The following is a 7,340-nucleotide window of genomic DNA, read 5'->3' as shown; positions in this document are numbered from 1 at the left end:
TCATTTGAGACTTGGAAAGAAAAAGCCACCCTGAAGAGATTCCCATTCTACCTTTAGCCTTACTTAGCATTTTTCCCAGCCAAGAACAATCCTAGTCTCTTTCAATAGCATCAGTGCGTATTTGGCTGAATAATGCTTTCAAGGAACAATAAAACAACCTAGTTTTATGAGAATGAAAACAGAGTCACTGAAATCTCCCAAGTCACGAAGTTTCCCTCCTGAATCTGATGGTCTATCACTACCTTTATCTGCAGACATACATGTTTATTTTCTAATAAAAATTTTCATTCGGAGATGGGTTTACTAGAAAGTTAAATAGGTTCTCGTAGGCCTCAGATAAATATAAACATACATATGTAAAGACCATCTTAAACTTTTTTAAGGTAGTGGAATTATTGAAGTTACTCTTATTGAATATATTTCAACATGATCTTTATATCTCATTATCAATAATGCTCTTAGAAGAGGTTAGGCTATTGAACAATTCCCTTCAGTTATTATAGAATCCTCAATACATCAAAAAGTCCATCTTGACAGGAGTGGGAAGATCTTCCATATAAATTTGGGGTTATAAGAGTTTTACAGTAATCTCTTCATCCCTCCTTGAACATACTTTAATGCACACACACACACACACACACACACACACACACACACACACACACAGAGCTCCAGCCAAGAAACAGAGGTAGATCCCTGCATAGACCCTACTACCAAAATAGAGGTAACTGCATTCAAGTAATTACTATTACTCATAACCAAGATGAATAGAATTCTTACACTATGTCATACACTGCATTATAAGCCTTATATGAATTTTTTCATTTAATGATCAAAACAGTTTATAAGCTATCCAAGATTTGAGGTTTAGAGAGTTTTTAGAGGTTTAGAGAGAATTGCCAAGTTTGCATAGCTAGAAAAGAGTGGAGCTAAAATTCAAGCTTGGGCTGTCTTACCCAAGAGCCTCATGCTCTTGCTGTCCCAGTCACAGCATCTTTTCCAATCTTGTCTAATGTCCTAGAGCATCATCAAGTCAATATTTCAGGGCTTATAACTTCATACTCATTATTTCCTATCTTTAAGCTTCCTTATCTTTAAGCTCAAGTATCGATTTACTTCCTTCAATGCTGAAGCTAAATAAGATGAGAAGGCGTCTTAGAATTGAACCAGTAATCAGTTGCAGGAAGTAATGATGAAATTTTTCAGAGGTAATAAGGCAAAAGTTGGAAGACTAGGAAAGAAAGGAGCTTCTTCAAAGTAGCTATTTAGCCTATCAATCGAGAAATGGACATTTTCTCAATGTGATCTCTATAGTAATTAAAACAAATGTCTTACATCTAATGTTTCAACATGAAAGAAAATGTGAAAAATTTAATTTGAATGAAGAAATCAAGGTGGAATATGTTATGTACTGAATAATATCATATATTTAATTTTTAGAACCATAAAATAAAATATTATGTACAGATATGGATCTATACATCTAAACAAACATATAAAACATTGATGGGAAGGAAAGAAAGGTAACCCAGGAATAGTTACATCTGGGGAACTTAGAGAGTTATGAAGTAGGGAGAAATAAGTAGAGGACTTTGGCTATATCTGTAATGTATTTATTTCAAAATATCTGAAGCAAAGATGGCCAAATGTTCACACTTGTTCAATGTAGGCACTAGCTACATGATTTTTTTTATATTAGTTTCTATAGATTCCTGAGTGTTTGAAATAGTTTATCATTTCAACTGAACAAGTGAGGTAGAAAAAGTTGTGAAAAATAATTATGTTTTATGAGGTGGGGGATGTATTTATACATAATTTACACACTCTTTCTAAGGAAAAAGAAGGCCATGAAAAAGAGTTTGACCAAAGAACATGGAGTAGCTTGGTGGCTATTCTGAGCAGGCATGTTAAGGAGGGGGAAGAAGCCAAAGTAATGGTTGATAAGGCATAGGAGGAGAAAGAGAGATGAAAAGATAGTGTCCTGAGGGTGAGGAGCGACAGGTAAATAAAATGTATGAAACATGAACTATAACTGGCTGAAAATGCAGAGCTTTGGCTGGGCTGGAGTTAAGACTCAGATACATTCAAGTTAGGAAGAATGAGGACTCCCACTGCACATCGTCCCTCCTACAGACACAGAATCTCTTAAGATAAACTGGATTAATTGAGACTACAGCTCCTCCTGGGAAAATAATTAAATTCTAATCCCAATTCTAATTGGGTATGTCTAATTCATAGGTTTCACACATATACAGCTATATCTGGTTAATTGGAGGAACCTCAAATAAAGTAAGATATAATGAGAGACAAGACAACAGAAAATTTACCAAAGGGAGCAAGATATCTGGTACAGAAATTCAGTGAAAGGACCTAAGTGTTGGAGGGCAGTCGAATTTAGCAGCTGATAGCAGAACCTAAGAGGAACCAGGCATTGCAGTAGGCATGTTAGCACCCTGTGCATATGAACAGCTGTCCCACAACTTCAAAATTTGGGAGCACAAGCCTTCATACCACTCCCAAATCTGAAGAAACATTCTACTTTTTATTCTCAAAAACAAAATTGGCCAAGATATTAGCTGAGATCTCAAATAAGAAGGTGTTGGTGGCAGCAAAGTCCCAGTTTACCAGGCTCAAAGGCTGCTGCAACATCAGAGTTCCTACTACAGTTCCAGGTGGAAGTTCTGGCTGCAGCAGAACAATGCAGTTCAACTCAGAAGAAAGCACTGCATGTCTAATTCATTGTGCTTTAAGGATAACCAAGCCTGTTCTAGAAGCTTTTGTCTTCACAGTAACATAGAGCAAGGAAGCATTCTTTTTCTCACTTTGCAAAAGTGCCATTGGCTGAGGTGCCTGAGACACGAGCCACACCAAGGCAACAATGATACTGTTATGGCATGTTGGCATTACGTGGCAGCAGCACCAAGCCATTTGCTGGGATCTGCAGCTAGACTGTAGTAGCAGTAGCAGAATTCCAATTTGGGCAGCTGTGGCAACCCAATCTAGGAAGCCCCAGTAGTGGGCTCTAGCCTGGACTCTGCATGGATAAATTGAAAGTACCTTGTAGGGGAATTTCCACAGCTACATGGAGAAGGGGAACTCCCCAGGAATTGTAATGGGTAGGTGGGATGCGCAGCCACTGAGATGTGAATGCTTTTGTGCTCCCAGGATGGGAAAGGCTAAAATGTTCAAGTCACCATAACTTGCTTCTGTGAAAAAAAGCATATTTATGAAAGATTTGTGCTTCGGAGGAAAAAATAGTAATAAAACACAGGTTTCAGTTAGACCCTTCTTCCCAATGTGTTTGCATTCCTCTAAGATACAGAATCTTCAAAGACAATTTTTGGTTAAGAAAAGAAGGAACAGGAAGAAGGACAGAGGGAGGAAGAAACTGCAAATGATCAAATATATCCACTTATGAATATGTCACGATGAAAACCTCTTCAATTATAAACAATGAGAAACATGTCATACTGAGGCCCATTTTAAATGGAACTCTGTGTAATAGCTACGATTTTAGTCTGAAGCCTGATGATACAAGAGGAGAGGTGACAGCATGCCTGCAGCAGAGATGATTAAATATGTAAATCCAGGAAAAATGAGGAGGAGTTGAGCAGTAGTGACCACTGGGTCAACCTCAAATCTAAGAATGCCCCCAGCTCATCCCTGAACACTTATAAGCCCATAACACAAGCAATCCTCAATTTACAAAGTGTTTGAATACATGGAGAACAAATAATGAAAAGTGAGAAAGGCAGGGACAGTGAAAACACCTGAGAGAATTCACATGAGATGTTGAGAATTGTCCAGCAACACACATAGCCACTTAGAAAGGGAAGATAGTCATCCTCTTACATATGCCCAATGTCGAGAAGCATTTCAAATGACCGGTTCGTTGCAAGTACAGGTACCCTTACTTACTCAGCACTCTGCCCATATCAGAAGTCATGCTGTCTTCCCCGAGAGTTTCACCTTCGGTGTAAGCGGTCCCATCAGTTGACTTCTGAGAGTGCAGCAAAGAGAGAGTGCATACAGACTCCAAGGGGCCCAGCCTCCAAAAGAAGGCATGTGGGACACACGTGGGCTGTCCCTACTTGCCTGAGTCTTGCACAGGTATAAATACACAAGCGTCACAGCAAAGGATCACATGGGAACCAGGAGACACACACGCATGCTGCACTCCCGCTGTCAAGGTAACAACTACCTTCGCAACAGATTCCTTCCAGACCTGCTGTCAGAGAAACTAAGGGATTAGCCAGACTTCTCCCACTGGGGAGGTCACTGTCCCCTCTGGAGGGCCAATTGATATATTAATCCCCCCAGAGAGGGCTGTTACTGGCAGCACATAGGCAGAACTGCTCACCAATATTTCTAGGTTGCAGGGGACACAGCCCCACAGTCCTTACACTTCACACCTTCTTATTGACTTCAGTGAAGACAGATCCACAGAGGGATGTCTCCAGATAGTGACATATGATGATACGTTGGCAGCCGGACTCTGTGGAAAATGATCCATAAGCAAATCACAGCAGTTCCTTTTGGTGAAATTCAAATCCCATCATCAAAGGACTTGAAGGTTCAATGATACTTGGAGATCTTTCCTTCTGATCACAGAATTTTTAATGCGATAGCATAGCTGAACGCAAAGTGCAAAAGGACATGCCCCTTCTATAGCCGTAGATGTCCCTACACATTGCATATGTATCCCATACCTCCCCTGCCTCAATCCAAGAGGCTTGCAATAGGAATGCCTAGCAATTTTAAGATCTCAAATGCCCCCTTCCCTCCCTAAGAAGTATCTCACAAGCAATGGTGATAGCTGTTCTGCTAGCTACCAAACATCAAACACTATTTTCCTTGTTTTTTGACTCCCCAAGTCCTCTGAGACTCTCACCTTTGCCATAGAAGCACCCTGAGGCTGTCAAAAAACAAACAGTGCATCACGATTCCACCAAAATAGGTAAGACCTTTTCATGACTTCAGTCTTAAATTGTTATGGGGTCCCAAAATAGCAATGGTCTATTCTTGCAATGTTCAGAGATTTTTATGAAAATATCTCTTTGAGATTTTACTCACAGGTCCTTCCTGGCACTTAGATAGTGATTTGTGGGTAGTGGACAAAGACTGCCTGGGTAGTGGACAAAGACTGCCTCATGGTGCCCCAAATTACCCCTCTTTGCCAACCCTGACCTGCCTCTATTCCTTTAGGATAAGTTATTGCTCAGCAGGCTGCTCAGGCTGCTATGTAGATGGATTCCTGGAGGCCTTGCAAATTTAAGGAAGCCTGAGACACAGACCTCCCAGAATGGCCAAACCTGAGATAAACAGAGGTAAGGTACAAGTTAAGATCTCCCTACTTTATTTACAACTATGGACATCATTCTTCCAAAGAAAATGACTCTTCCCCATGACAGAAGACAAAACTATCTTTAAACAAGGGAGAAGGCCTTCAATTAGGCAAAAACAAAGATTCTGCACATATCCATATTTATACATCAAACAGAGAGGACTAGAGCATGCTGAGGAAAACCAGAGTCTACAAGCTCATAGCTTAGAAGATTCTTCCCATAGGTGACATCTTTACTAAGAATCAAGGCTTTTCTATTGTCAGATATAGAATCAGAGAGGTCTGAGCTTCGTCTCTCTTAACTGCACTTTCCTCAAATGTGAATATCAAGTAACGTTAACTTTTGAGAATCGTAAGGCCTATAGATCTGCTCCTCAGAAAAACTGTCACAAATACTTCCATGACAAAATTTTGTAAACGACTTGGAGAAGAGAAGGTTCATAAACCTCCTAAAATCCAGGTTGAGGACCCCCAAACTAGATGATTTCTAAGATCTCTTCCAACTCTAAAATAAGTTTATGGAAGCTCTGGTTAAACTTGACAGATTAAACATTCTCGTTTTCCTTTGCTCCCTCCTAAAATCTCACAAGAAAAAAATAACAGAAAAATAATAGGAGATGAAGGGATGTTAACAAAATAACTGAAGGTAGAAAGTGGATGGGCAAGTAAAACTTAGCAGAGATTGAAGTAACTGTGCAAAAATCATTCAGTTAACTACTCAGAACACTGCAAAATTGATGGCATTAGTATTTAGGAAAGTAAAAATGAGAAGCGACATCGATAAAGTTTTACTCCCTTACACAGGCTTTACCAGAGTCTACTAACTAACTTTGTCTTCTTTTTCTTAAAGACGAGCTCCTAAATTATATAAGCTTTATGCCTCACTCATCTTGTATTTGTCCCTCAGTGTGGCTGAAATGGAAAGATTAATTGAAAGAATTTTTAGAAAGTTAGATCTTAAGATGCCTTTCCTCACCCACACAACCAGGGAACTCCTTGATCGAAGACAGATTTTCTCACCTTAAGATAGTTATGTCTCAGCTACAGACAGAGATGAGGGTCCATGTAGAAAGGAATGAGGTTAAATAAAAATCTGTACACTGAATTGTGGAACTGAGGACCCCTCTCTCCATCCAGCTCCCAGAATGTAGTTATTTGTCCCTGCAAGAGGTTGGAGAATTCTTCTCTGGAGAGACCACAAGAGTTGGCATTTCTGAGTTCCATAATAGAAATAGCTGTGTCCCTGACCAATCACTGCACAATAAAACCAACCAGTATATAAGCCTGCAGAGCTTGCAATCACCACCTCTGTAACTCACTTTTAAATATGGGTGGACCATCAAGAATCACATGTAAGGACCATCTCCAAAGTGAAAGTCAGAGACTAAAACATATAAACAGGAGAAAAAACAAAACAGAACAAATTCTGAAGAAATAGTCAATGCAGGGTACAGAATTAAAAATTTTTTAACTATAAATTAAACTCAGAGAGATAAGAGAAGTTATTACATAAAAGCTATCTTAAATTTAAAAAAAAAATTTAAACATTCATGAAACATGAAAGTTTAGGAGTTAAATATTATTGCCAAAATTTTGAAAACACTCAATCCAAGATTTGGAAGATAAAGTTGATGAAATCTCTCATTAAGTAGAACAAAAGAATAAAGAGAGAATTGGGCAGAGTCAAACTATGTGTGTTAGGCAAAGTCTAAGATGGTCCCCAAGATTCCCACCCCCTGGTGTATAGGCCCTGTACAGCAGGTCCTAGAAAAACATTGTTATTTCGTTATAATGTTGATGAGCTGCTGTAGGAACTTAATTCTTATTTATATCAATTAGCCTATGGTAAAATTGGTTTCATTATATGTTATTTTGCTTAAATAACATATAATGAATAAATAACAGGATAGACATTAACTGAGGTCTTACTGTGTAATCCCCTCCCCTTGAGTGTGAGTAGAACTTGTGAATATAATATGAATTTCTCCACTCCTTA

The sequence above is a fragment of the Pteropus vampyrus genome, unplaced genomic scaffold (genome assembly GCF_000151845.1).
Source record: "Pteropus vampyrus isolate Shadow unplaced genomic scaffold, Pvam_2.0 Scaffold56, whole genome shotgun sequence".
Lineage (NCBI taxonomy): Eukaryota > Metazoa > Chordata > Mammalia > Chiroptera > Pteropodidae > Pteropus > Pteropus vampyrus.
This window is presented reverse-complemented; position numbering follows the sequence as displayed.